The 13,429-nt window shown below is 47.5% G+C and overlaps 1 long non-coding RNA gene across 2 annotated transcripts in view; it reads right to left on the minus strand.

Moving 5' to 3' along the window:
* LOC135548865 (uncharacterized) overlaps nt 1–13,429 on the minus strand; it is a 118,438-nt gene that overhangs the window by 30,311 nt on the left and 74,698 nt on the right. For both annotated transcript variants that reach the window (XR_010456900.1, XR_010456899.1), the window contains 2 exons: nt 12,810–13,017; nt 12,509–12,594 (listed from right to left, as the gene is read on the minus strand). This is a non-coding gene — a long non-coding RNA (uncharacterized LOC135548865). The remainder of the gene's footprint in view (nt 1–12,508; nt 12,595–12,809; nt 13,018–13,429) is intronic.

The following is a 13,429-nucleotide window of genomic DNA, read 5'->3' on the forward strand; positions in this document are numbered from 1 at the left end:
AGCCAAACAAATCATGGCAAGCCCCCTGTTTCAGGAGGAATCAGATTAGGGAGCTATCTCTATGAGGTACTTTATATCCATTACTCCCCATGCACATCGCTGTAGTCTACGGCACACACATATACTCATGCACTCACACTAGGGCTGTGATGGTCATGGAATTTTGGATGACGGTAATTCGCCAGCCAAATGAACGTGGTCAACGTAATTAACGTTTGAATGGCACAGTTGGGACGCACATTTTCTCCTCTCCTACGCTTCTGACTGCATGTGCTGCCATAGAAATAGAATGAATAGAACGGGCATCCCCATTCGAGTCAATGATGGCATAATGGGTGGACTGGCGGCCATTGTGAGTGTACCCAAAGGAGCAAAGCAGGAAGCAAAATATGTGCTAAAATATGTGATGTGATCTGTTGATTCAACTCAGCCATCTGCACTGCTCTTGTCTGATAGAGCTGAGCGATTACTGCTTTTTGAGGTCAGTTTGGTTTTTGTTAGATTATTAAAAAATCATATTTTTATATTTTGGTTTTGTCACGTCTTCAGTCAGCTGTTTGTTCCACAATTTAAAAAAAATAAAAAATTCTTCCAACACCCTCCATCAGTATAAAACCATCTCTGATAATAAATCAAACTTCCTACACTGATACAGGAGAGAGGAGATTGTCTACAAATAATCCCAATATAACAGTTCTGCACCACAGAGCCATGTCTGATTCAATGGCTCGTCTCAATCACCTGCTCCCTCTCTCCCTTCTCTCACTCACTCTACTCTCTTTCTCCTGCTCTCTCTCTCCCTTCTCTCGCTCACTCTACTCTCTTTCTCCTGCTCCCTCTCTCCCTTCTCTCGCTCACTCAACTCTCTTTCTCCTGCTCCCTCTCTCCCTTCTCTCGCTCACTCAACTCTCTTTCTCCTGCTCCCTCTCTCCCTTCTCTCGCTCACTCAACTCTCTTTCTCCTGCTCCCTCTCTCCCTTCTCTCGCTCACTCAACTCTCTTTCTCCTGCTCTCTCTCTCCCTTCTCTCGCTCACACTACTCTCTTTCTCCTGCTCCCTCTCTCCCTTCTCTCGCTCATTCAACTCTCTTTCTCCTGCTCCCTCTCTCCCTTCTCTCGCTCACTCTACTCTCTTTCTCCTGCTCTCTCTATTTACCTCCCCCTTCTCTCTCTCTGAAGCAGGCACCAGAAAATAGAGAGATTAGTGGTGTGTATTGGTGCTTAGCACTGGACACAGTAGCCATTTTAGAGCAATGATGAACTGTGTGTAAGAGTGTGTGTTCTTACTTGCTTTTCACACTGGCTAACCCACTATTCTCCACACTGGCTAACCCACTATTCTCCACATGGGTACATAGGAGCTGGTCCAGGACCAGTGTGGTGGGTGGTTATAGAGACTTAAAGGTTTGACAAACTGCCTTCAGGGAATGGCTGGAGTTGGCACTGCCTGTTAACCCTGCTAAAGGAGGGAGAGAGAGAGAGAGAGAGAGAGAGAGAGAGAGAGAGAGAGAGAGAGAGAGAGAGAGAGAGACAGACAGACAGACAGACAGACAGACAGACAGACAGACAGACAGACAGACAGGGGTAGAGAGAGATGGGGAAAAGATTGATAGAGAGAGAAAGAGAGGGAGAGAGGTGGGAATGGGGTAGGAAGGAGGGAGGAATTGCTGAAAAGAGAGGGGTGGAGAAGATAAATTAGGCTGTTATGTATATCACGGGCAATTCACACTGGCACACATTCCATCTGTGATCCCATCAGCTGTCAAATTGGGAAAGCGATGGGAATGCAAGGCACCAAGCATCTCAACAAGACCAGAGCTGGGCGCACCACTGAGACCTCATCAAAACACAATCACGTCCCCAGCCAGACCCCAGCCAGACACACACTTACCACACCACATACACACACACTCAGAACCCTCACATTTACCCAAATCTGTAAATAATCACACACACAAAAATACATTAGTTTGTAGTCACACATGAACACATTTCCGCCCCATACAATACCGCCCAGGTTAAATAGTGCTTATCATCTCTCACTATCACCAGTGAGTATATCTCCATTATAAAGAGGCTTACCTCAAAAGCTCCACCTAGCCTGAGACTCTGTTGGTGATGTGGAACGTAGCAGGCACAGACAGGCTCCTGAGCTCAATGAGGTGCAGCCCAAGCAACCCAGCCAAGTCTAGCCCAACCCAGCCTGGCTCAGCCCATCCCATGCCATGCCAGTTGACTTTAGCCAAGCCTATCTCAGCTCAGCCCAGAGTGCCCAGTCAGGTGTAACCACATCACGCTCGACCAGCTCCCAGATCAGCAGTCCCTCAGCTAATCCCAGCAGATAGCGCAAATGCTGACCACCAGCAAATAATTGCTTCCAGTTGGCTGGCTCCCCCAAAGCCACTCTAAGGCAGGGACAGGTGTTTCCATGTAGGGAATTTCTTCCTTCCCAGGGACTTATCGTAATCTGTTCAATTCTGCTAAATTAAGAGATCCTACCTGATATGTGTTGGTGTCACTGATAAGATTAGGCCTGGTGTGGTGTCTGCGAGATAATGCTCCCATACATTAACGCTAATATTGCATGTTTATCCAGGAGGGATCTCGCTGCATGCCAAGTGCACAAATACATGTCTGTTTCGTCATCTGCTGAGAAATATTGAATTTGATAGCTTTTCCTGTTTATTGCTTTGGAATGCCTTCAGCACCTTTCCCTGCGAGAACAAAGGGAGTCTGCTGCCAAGTGCTGCTGTGTCAAGAGACCTATCAAAAAGTCTGACTTCACAGGGCCAGGGAGGGAGGGCAGACAAGAGCCCTATCAAAAAGTCTGACTTCACAGGGCCAGGGAGGGAGAGCAGACAAGAGCCCTATCAAAAAGTCTGACTTCACAGGGCCAGGGAGGGAGAGCAGACAAGAGCCCTATCAAAAAGTCTGACTTCACAGGGCCAGGGAGGGAGAGCAGACAAGAGCCCTATCAAAAAGTCTGACTTCACAGGGCCAGGGAGGGAGAGCAGACAAGAGCCCTATCAAAAAGTCTGACTTCACAGGGCCAGGGAGGGAGAGCAGACAAGAGACTATCAAAAAGTCTGACTTCACAGGGCCAGGGAGGGAGAGCAGACAAGAGCCCTGTCAAAAAGTCTGACTTCACAGGGCCAGGGAGGGAGAGCAGACAAGAGCCCTATCAAAAAGTCTGACTTCACAGGGCCAGGGAGGGAGAGCAGACAAGAGTCCTATCAAAAAGTCTGACTTCACAGGGCCAGGGAGGGAGAGCAGACAAGAGACCTATCAAAAAGTCTGACTTCACAGGGCCAGTGAAGGAGAGCAGACAAGAGACCTATCAAAAAGTCTGACTTCACAGGGCCAGGGAGGGAGAGCAGACAAGAGACCTATCAAAAAGTCTGACTTCACAGGGCCAGGGAGGGAGAGCAGACAAGAGCCCTATCAAAAAGTCTGACTTCACAGGGCCAGGGAGGGAGAGCAGACAAGAGACTATCAAAAAGTCTGACTTCACAGGGCCAGGGAGGGAGAGCAGACAAGAGCCCTGTCAAAAAGTCTGACTTCACAGGGCCAGGGAGGGAGAGCAGACAAGAGCCCTATCAAAAAGTCTGACTTCACAGGGCCAGGGAGGGAGAGCAGACAAGAGTCCTATCAAAAAGTCTGACTTCACAGGGCCAGGGAGGGAGAGCAGACAAGAGACCTATCAAAAAGTCTGACTTCACAGGGCCAGTGAAGGAGAGCAGACAAGAGACCTATCAAAAAGTCTGACTTCACAGGGCCAGGGAGGGAGAGCAGACAAGAGACCTATCAAAAAGTCTGACTTCACAGGGCCAGGGAGGGAGAGCAGACAAGAGACCTATCAAAAAGTCTGACTTCACATGGCCAGGGAGGGAGAGCAGACAAGAGTCCTATCAAAAAGTCTGACTTCACAGGGCCAGGGAGGGAGAGCAGACAAGAGCCCTATCAAAAAGTCTGACTTCACAGGGCCAGGGAGGGAGAGCAGACAAGAGACCTATCAAAAAGTCTGACTTCACAGGGCCAGGGAGGGAGAGCAGACAAGAGCCCTACCAAAAGGTCTGACTTCACAGGGCCAGGGAGGGAGAGCAGACAAGAGCCCTATCAAAAAGTCTGACTTCACAGGGCCAGGGAGGGAGAGCAGACAAGAGCCCTATCAAAAAGTCTGACTTCACAGGGCCAGGGAGGGAGAGCAGACAAGAGACCTATCAAAAAGTCTGACTTCACAGGGCCAGGGATGGAGAGCAGACAAGAGCCCTACCAAAAGGTCTGACTTCACAGGGCCAGGGAGGGAGGGCAGACAACATTGAAGCATACTCACAATGATAAACCAATGGCGTGACAGCGATTCACAACTCTTCTCTTAATAATACAGAAAATCACCATAAATAAAACAATATGCCCTTAAAAAGAAAACAAACAATATGAGAAAATCTCTCTCCCAACGTGATTTGCTTTGCTGTAGTAACACTGATAAGAGGCTTGTGTCCTATAGTGAAGACGAGACTCACAGACAAAGGTGGTGCAGCAGGAGATGGAGGAAGGAAAGCTGTGGAGAGAAAATGGCTGGGCTAGCAGATGGATAGGAACTCTGAGTCCCTTCATTTGCAAATAACATATCCGTCCTTCAAGCAAACAGGCATGTGCCTTTTACTGAGGAGTGGCTTCCGTCTGGCCACTCTACCATAAAGGCCTGATTGGTGGAGTGTTGCAGAGATGGGTGTCCTTCTGTAAGGTTCTCCCATCTCCACAGAGGAACTCTGGAGCTCTGTCAGAGTGACCATCGGGTTCTTGGTCACCTCCCTGACCAAGGCCCTTCTCCCCCGATTGCTCAGTTTGACCAGGCGGCCAGCTCTAGGAAGAGTCTTAGTGGTTCCAAACTTCTTCCATTCAAGAATGATGGAGGCCACTGTGTCCTTGGGGACCTTCAATGCTGCAGATGTTTTTTTTACCCTTCCCCAGATCTGTGCCTCGACACAATCCTGTCTCTGAGCTCTACGGACAATTCCTTCGACCTCATGACTTGGTTTTTGCTTTGACATGTACTGTCAACTGTGGGACCTTATATAGACCGGTGTGCCTTTCCAAATCATGTCCAATCAATTGAATTTAACACAGGTGGAATCCAATCAAGTTGTAGAAACATCTCAAGGATGATCAATGGAAACAGGATGCACCTGAGCTCAATTTCGATTCTTATAGCAAAGGGTATGAATAGTTATGTAAATAATACATTTTTTATAAATTTGCAAACATTTCTACAAACCTGTTTTCGCTTTGTCATTATGAGGTATTGTGTGTAGATTGATGAGGATTTTTTATTTTATTTTTTAAAACCATTTTAGATTAAGGCTGTAAATAACAAAATGTGGAAAAAGGGAAGGGGTCTGAATACTTTCTGAATGCGCTGTGTATGGCTCTTTATATATTACACAAAGCTACATAATATACAGAGAGCCAGACAGGATGGTTGCTGTTAGATCAGCTACAGAAATAGCCAGTCAGTGTTTCCATAGAAATATGCAGAAGGCCACAGGGCCTATGTGGCAGCAGACAGTGGAGCCCTGAGGATGAGCTGCTGCTATCCCCGTTTCCTGCTTTCTCCCCAGTGAAAGACATGGAGGAGGGAGGATAAACACTGGAATCACCCAGAGCCTTGTGGGGGTCCTGCAGGGCCAAAGAGCCAGCCTCAGGAACGTGGGGAAACAACAGAGGAGGAAAGAGGAGAGAGAAAACGCCTCTCAGAAAAGAGCCAGTCAATCTCCAGCACATAGTCACATAACTAACCCTAGCATCTGCCTTTGAGCTGGATTATGGGGTTTAGGCCCTACAGTAGAGCTTCAGCAGTAGAGGTCCACAGTAGGCCAAAGCTTGGTATCAACTTAACACTGACACACCATGGCACGTCTTCAGAGATTACAGTGGAGCAGAAGGAAGATGTTCCCTCTCTGACACAAAGTGCAGCATTGCAGGGTTTAATTCTCCCTTTCTCTCCCTCTTTCTCCCTCTCTACGCCGCTCACATCTCCCTCTTTCTTTCTGTCAAGAGCAGCGGGCGAACGAGGGGCGAATGGCTACCTATGCTTAGTGGGGCAGGTGAACATCTGAAATGACAGGGACAAGGCCTTCTTGAGTGCTCTGTGGAATGCTGGCAGCTCACAGAGACCATTAGGGAGATGGGTTCGGATCAAATGCATCATCATGCATGTAGACAGAGAGACGCAGAGACAGACAGTGGGGTCTGGAGCGGTCACCTTGAACAGCCTGACAAGACCCAGACAGGAGGGCCATCAGACAGTCATTAAGCTCCTATCAAACTCCATTCAAACTGCCATCCAACTACCTTCTCCCTGGAGCTGTGAGCTGTGCAGCCTGACACTAACATTCCCTCCTAGTAGTTATCTAAACACGGAAAGCTCTACATGTGTGAGACGTCATAAGCCTACACTGCATCTCCCATTGTATTACTTTGTCGTCCTACTTTGTCTGTCTGTCCGCATCGGCCCTCGGAGCAACAAGATGTGAGAGCTATTATTAAAGGACCTACAGTAGTCTTTGTTTTCAGGAGCGAGGCTTGACTCAAACACAACACAGGAGAAGAAGAGATAAAATAATGTAACCAAGTTTGCCAATGACACAACGGTGGTGGGTCTGGCAGTGTGGTGCCAGGACAATAACACCTCAACGTGGGCAAGACAAAGAAGCTTATCGTGGACAACAGGAAACGCAGGGCCGAACACGCCCCCATTCACATCGACAGGGCTGTAGTGGAGCGGGTTGAAAGCTTCAAGTTCCTCGGTGTCCACATCACTAAGGACCTATCATTGACCAAACACACCAACATAGTCGTGAAGAGGGCAGGACGCCTTTTCTCCCTCAGGAGGCTGAAAAGATTTGGCATGGGCCCATAGAGTCTAAAAAAGTTCTACAGCTGCACCACTGAGAGCATCTTGGCTCGCTGCATCACCGCTTGGTATGGAAACTGCTTGGCATCAGACCACAAGGCACTACAGAGGCTAGTGTGTACAGCCAAGTACATCACTAGAGCCAAACTCCCTACCATCCAAGACCTCTATACCAGCAGGTTATACAAGGAAGGCCCTAAACATTCTCAAAGACACCAGTCACCCAATCATAGACTGTTCTCTCTGCTACCACACGGCAAACAGTACCGGGACGCTCCAGAAGGCTCCAGAACTGCTTCCAACCCCAAGCCACGAGACTGCTAAATAGTTCACCAAATAGATACCAGGACTATCTGCATTGACCCTTTTTGACATTATGCACACACACTGGACTCTACCCACACACTCACTCATACTTACATTGACACTCCAACACATACACACACACACACACACACACACACACACACACACACACACACACACACACTCACTCACACATAACAAGTACACACAGGCACACTGTCAGCACACAAACACATCATGTCCACACTTCCACACTCATGACATATGCTGCTGCTACTGTCTATTATCTATCCTGTTTCCTAGTCACTTTACCCCTACCTATATGTACATACCTGCCTCAATTTCCTCATACCCCTGCACATGGACTCAGTACTGGGAACCTGTGCATATAGCCAAGCTATCATTGCTCAATGTGTATTTATTCCTTGTGTTATTATTTTTTTCTATTATTATAATAATTCTTTATTATATTCTGCATTGTTGGGAAGGACCCGTAAGTAAGCATTTCAGTTGTTGTTTTCGAAAATGTTTACGAAAATTAGATTTGATGTCAGCCACAATATGCAGCTGAATGTTTACTTACGTATCCCACTCTCCTGAGGACCCCGAGACTGTGGCAAGCATTTAACCTTGTGTATACAGTACAGTATATCAACTATAACATGGCGGCATCACTATCAAATGCGACATGAGCCGTGAAGTATGGGGGATCGTCAAACGGCAAGGAGAGATCAGTGAGCATCAGAGAACACTGCTTCAGTTTACATTTCATTCTGCTGCTGTAGATGCACAACGTCAATTGGACACCTTTCAATTTCCAGTTACTGGGAAGCGAGTGTGTTTGCAAGTATGCGTGTGTCCATATGTGTGTGTGTGTGTGTGGTGTGCATAAGATGCTTATGGAACCAAGGAGAAGGTGAAATATTACCCAAGCATGTTCCCCTCCCTCCGAGCTAACCTTGGGTGTATGTGACCTTGTTAGCAGGGCCACTGCAGGGACAAAGCAGCAGGCAAATGGCCTCAGTCTGTCCCTCCCTCCCCATGGATCTCACACTCACACGTTCCAGCGTCTGCTCACCTCTCCCTGCCACTGTTTGCAGAGTTGGAAATTGCTTTAATAATTGACACCGTTAATAACCAAGCTGGTCTCTGCGGCACACAGGGGCCCTGTTCAAACACAGGAGTGTGTGTCCTGCTCGGGCCCAGGCGTGGTGCAGAGGGGGGCAGTGTTTGGAGAGAAGAGCTAGTGTGTGAGTGTGTGCGTGAGTATGTGATTTTAGTCTGAGCCATCAGAAACTGTGCAGAATTGACTGATCTGCTAGTTGAGGGCGGTAATAGGATGGGCTCCTGTGTAAACACATAGGAAGCTACAGAGGCCTCGTCTGAGCCACTGACACAGAGCTGAAGGTCAGACAGGGTGAGAGATGCTCCTCCAGGCTACAGAACAGGACTTTATCTGGGTTAACCTGAGCCTCCACCATCCCAGGACATTACCTGGCCTTTTCTCCAACCCAGATGTCATATCATTCCCACCCTGGATAACGAGGGAGTCTGTACAACAGGGTGGCCACTGGACGTCAGCAAGACAAAGAAGGCAACCGTAATGGAATTGTAATTCTATGTAGGCAGCAGTGACTGAATGGTCAAATTCATATACTGCAATCAACAGGGAAAACAACTTATTCAATACTGTTCTGTAATCAACAACAGCCTGTTTTCCCTCCCATGGAAATGGACATCGCCCTATACAGACAGACAGGGCCTTGATGAGCTTCTCATCACCACCCATCATCCATACTTAGAGCTCTCTCTCTATCTCCCTCTTTCTCTCCCCCCACCCCCCTCTCTCTGCTGGCCCGTCTGTCCACAGGCTCTACTCTGGGTAACTATTCTGAGGAGAGGGAGAGATGGCGAGGGCAAATCTTGGAAAAAGTCTGCCTTTTGAGTGAATAGAGGCAATATAAACAACAATAGAGAAATTAATAAGACGGCCAGGAGGCCCGAAGGTTGGGCTGCGGGGGGAGTAGGGTGGTGGGTACTGCTGGTAAAGGAGGGTGAGGAGAACAGGGGAGGAGAGGGAGGAGGAGGGAGGGGTGATAAGTGCACGATTTCCTCGGCGGCTGTGTGGTGCTGCAGCCGCTCCGCTGTCACACGTCAGAGGGAGCAAATCAAAGGCAGCTCTTTTGATGAATATAAAACAGAGTCCTGCTGAGAAGCACTCTGCCTCTCCCTCTCTCTAATCACAGAGCCGCAGCACAGAGCAATCCCCCCAGCCCTGCACAAAATGAAAGAAGAGTGGAAACAAGGAGAAGGGGACGGAGAGCACACACAATCACAACAAAGCCTGCTTTAGAATGGCAATAAACATTGGTCCTCAGGAGAGGTCTGCACAGGGATGGGGTGTGGTGTCGGGAGGAGATGGAACAGCATAAAGCGTTCTATTCCCTCTCAAACAGCACAATGTACATGTCTCATCTGAAAGCAATGGCCAACCCAGCAGCTGGTATGTATACCACACCTGCATCAGTGCCTGTGGCTTCAGAACTGATAAAGGCTTTAGTTTTGTTCAAATGATGTCTACATTTTCAAATAATAGTCAAATCAACTCATAAACAACATTTTAGTCAAACGTATGACACAAAGGACCTAATGTCTTGAGTGAGAAATGAGATTCCTCGTCTTTTTCAGGGAATGCGCTCCACAAAACATTAGCCCATATTTTCAATAGCTCAATCACTTTCATAGACAAGGCAAAACAGTTCTTAACAGACATAGCGTGTGTGAGCGTGTGAGCGTGTGTGTCTGGGTAAGTGTGCGTACGCCTGTCCCTTTTCAACGCCCCTACTGTGTTCTAGGAGTGGGGTCCCATAGCATCCCCTACTACATAGGATTTATTGTCGAGTGAGACCACTTCACTCTCCTCCTTAACCTCTCCTTTCATTACTGCTCCCCATACGGGTGGCTGTGGACAGAACAGCCCTTATGCTCCAGACTGCAGGCTGAAACCAGCCACAGAGAAGCCCACCACCTAACACTTTCCCTGGGTCCTGCTGCATCCCTCCGTCCATCCCCCTAGTGGGGCACCTAACTATCCTCTTTGTAGGAGTCAAAATTCATCAAATAAGAGACAGATATCCCATCTACTGCAACGCTACTGCAATCTACTGCAACGAACTGGCTAGCTCAATGCCACAACTCAATGCCACAACTCTCCATTTCCACCCAGTCCTTTTGTGCAGTCGATGAGTTCAATCAGGTCAAAAACTAGTGGTCAAAGAAAGTTAGGGAGGTTAAGACCTCATTTATGGTAACTAGTTCTACCCCTCCTCTGCCCCTCCTCTAAATCCTGCGTGGTTCCCTGCGTGTCCAGACCCCAGCTCAACCAGCCTCCCCTGGGCAGCTCTCCTCTACTGCTCCCCAGGCAGCACTTGTCTGTGGCACCGGAGCCCGCTCCCACCCAGGTCCTGGGCCCTGAAAGTGACACAAGCGTGGGTGTCGCCGACGTGTCACCTTCCTGCCCGCTGAAGTATGAGGCAATTTCCTGCGAGTGGCGCATGGCGAGGGAGAGCGAGGGGCTCGGCGCGACCCAGCTCCACCGTTCTCTATGATACTGTCAAGGAAGAGTAATGGCTTTCTGCAGCGGCAGCCACTACCAAACTAATGTTGTGTGACTTTGGCTCTCCTTTCCAATGCATTTCCTCCACATTGAGAGAGGGAAAGAGAGAAGGAAAAGGGATGAGAGGTGAGGAGAAGAGAGGAAAAGGCAGCAGAGATGTAGGACAGGGTCAGGACCCATAGATTCCTTCAGTGTTACAATATTCTGTTTCAGCACCAAAGACATCCACTCTTACACAAAGACAATGCTGTTTCACTAAAACACCAAATACATGACAGGATAATTTCTCTCCTTTACATATGTTTTCTACGGTTCCCTCTATTCTCTACCATCTGGCTATGAAGCTGTTTCCTCCTCCACCCCCACGCAGCCAAACAGGATACCAGTCAGTGAGCCCACCAGGGAAGCCTGACTAATCAGCAAGCCAATTCAACCAATCAGAAAGGTTCGAACTAGCATTTGGATGATTTGAAGGTCAAAATCCACCAGAGAGAAAAGAAATCATCCCAGACAGGACTAATAGGCCAATCTACCTACCATCTCTGAGGCTATGTCCATAATTACACAAAACTCATTGTACCTGACCTCCCAAATTCAATAAGCAATGAGGAGAAGTTGTCTCATTATTTTCGCACAATTTCCATATTAAACGCAAACAAAAGGAACTCTAAAAAGCCCTCTTTCCAGGGACCTGCATAGTTCCCTACTTAAACTCTCTGCCGTCTTCTTCTGCTGCACACGTAATTGCAATCCAATCCTGTCCAGAAATGTTAAGGTTATTATACAGAATTACAGCCTGATTAAAATTGCACAATATTACAATTCATTAGAGTTAATTGACTCCCATCATGGTCTCTGGGCTGCCTGCCAGATGTATGGAGACGTCAAGAGTTAGGTGGAGAGAGGGGGACAGAGCTACTATTCAGGCTGGCTCTGGCTTCCACATTGGGGCCATCAGTACCCAGGCCACATGTGCCATCATTAGAGCCCCTCTCAACAAACACTGGTCCCAAAGATCTCCAGCTCTACTGGGCAATCATGATCTCCAACCCATGACATAATACAGACAGACCATACAGACAGACCATACACACAGACCACACGAACAGACCATACAGACAGACCACACAGACAGACCACACAAACAGACCATACAGACAAACCATACAGACAGACCACACAAACAGACCATACAGACAGACAGACAAACCATACAGACAAACCATACAGACAGACCGTGTGAGAGACTGAGTCACCATGTACGGACGCATTCATCTGGAAACGAGGGTCTAATGTGATTTATGTGTGAATGCGTAGGCTTGTACAGGAATGTTAATAACAACAGGATGACTGATGAAATGTTAATGAGTCTTGGAATAGAGAAAATTAACACAATATAACTGGAACTTTATAGGACTAGCTTACATTTCTATCATTTTCTATCACCTAGTAATGCATTTGTTTGCACAGAAAAATTACATTTTGGATGAATATTTAAGAGTGGAAAAGCCCAGAGTGGATCCACGTTCATTATATGTTCACTGATGCATTGTTCGACCTTACAGCCTATATAAACCGTAGGTCAGGTAGTAGATCATGTCCTGTGGTTTGTATAACAGTAGAGTATATGCATGAACACTGTGCTTTAACCCACTTTCCCTGCTGTACTCACATCCCCAGACAGGGTAGCGCTGCTGATGCCCACTCTAACACTACCTCCTGTCACAGCTGGCCTGTGGTCTCCTCAATGCTCCTGACCTGCCATCAAGACAACCACACAGCACAGCATTCACTGTACCACACCAATGGGTTACAAGTACAACTGTGTCATACACTGTAGATTAGACCAATGTAGGTTTCATTATGCTGATGAAGCAATTGCATACTCTGTCAATAGTGTTAAAATTAAATGAGGTTAACATTTTGATTTACTAGTTCTATTTGATCTTGACCAGAAGTGGACAAGTGTTTACCAACAGAATTGGCCAGTCCAGAACTAGACCTGTCTGGGTGGTAATAGTTCCCCAGCCCTGCCTGGTCAGTGGGCTGCTTCACCCTGCTCTCCAGCTGGTGGAGCTCCTGCAGCTGTGTCAGCTTGTCCTGGTCCTTCCTGGTCATCTCCTGGTGCAGATCTGTGATGGTGTCTTGCAGCTCCTGGACCTGGGCTTCACGCTCCTCCACCTGATACAAATAAACACAGGCCTGATTTGATATATTTGTACCTCCTTCCTCTCTTCCTTCTTTCCTTCCATCCAGCCAGCTTTCTTGAAGTAATCACCAATTTCACACAGTAAGTTCGGTGAAAGCAAGGATTCCACTATTATTTTTGCCAATCAAGTCATGTCAGAACATGTCAGATAAGCGGTTATTTCAAGGAGGGAAGGAAAGAAACAGGGTCCATTTACATATTATTGGAGGTCTGCTGCACTAAACTAAAACACAAAGCCTATTGAAAGTCCCCAGCAGCAACTGAACATCATAGTCGTCTATTACAGTAAAACACCAAATACAATACATCTCAAAGGAGATGTGCCAATTTCAGGTACAAGATGACATTTTTGTGACAGAAGATACAGTACATATCAATTTCCCA

This window comes from Oncorhynchus masou, chromosome 1, assembly GCF_036934945.1.
Source record: "Oncorhynchus masou masou isolate Uvic2021 chromosome 1, UVic_Omas_1.1, whole genome shotgun sequence".
Taxonomy (NCBI): domain Eukaryota; kingdom Metazoa; phylum Chordata; class Actinopteri; order Salmoniformes; family Salmonidae; genus Oncorhynchus; species Oncorhynchus masou.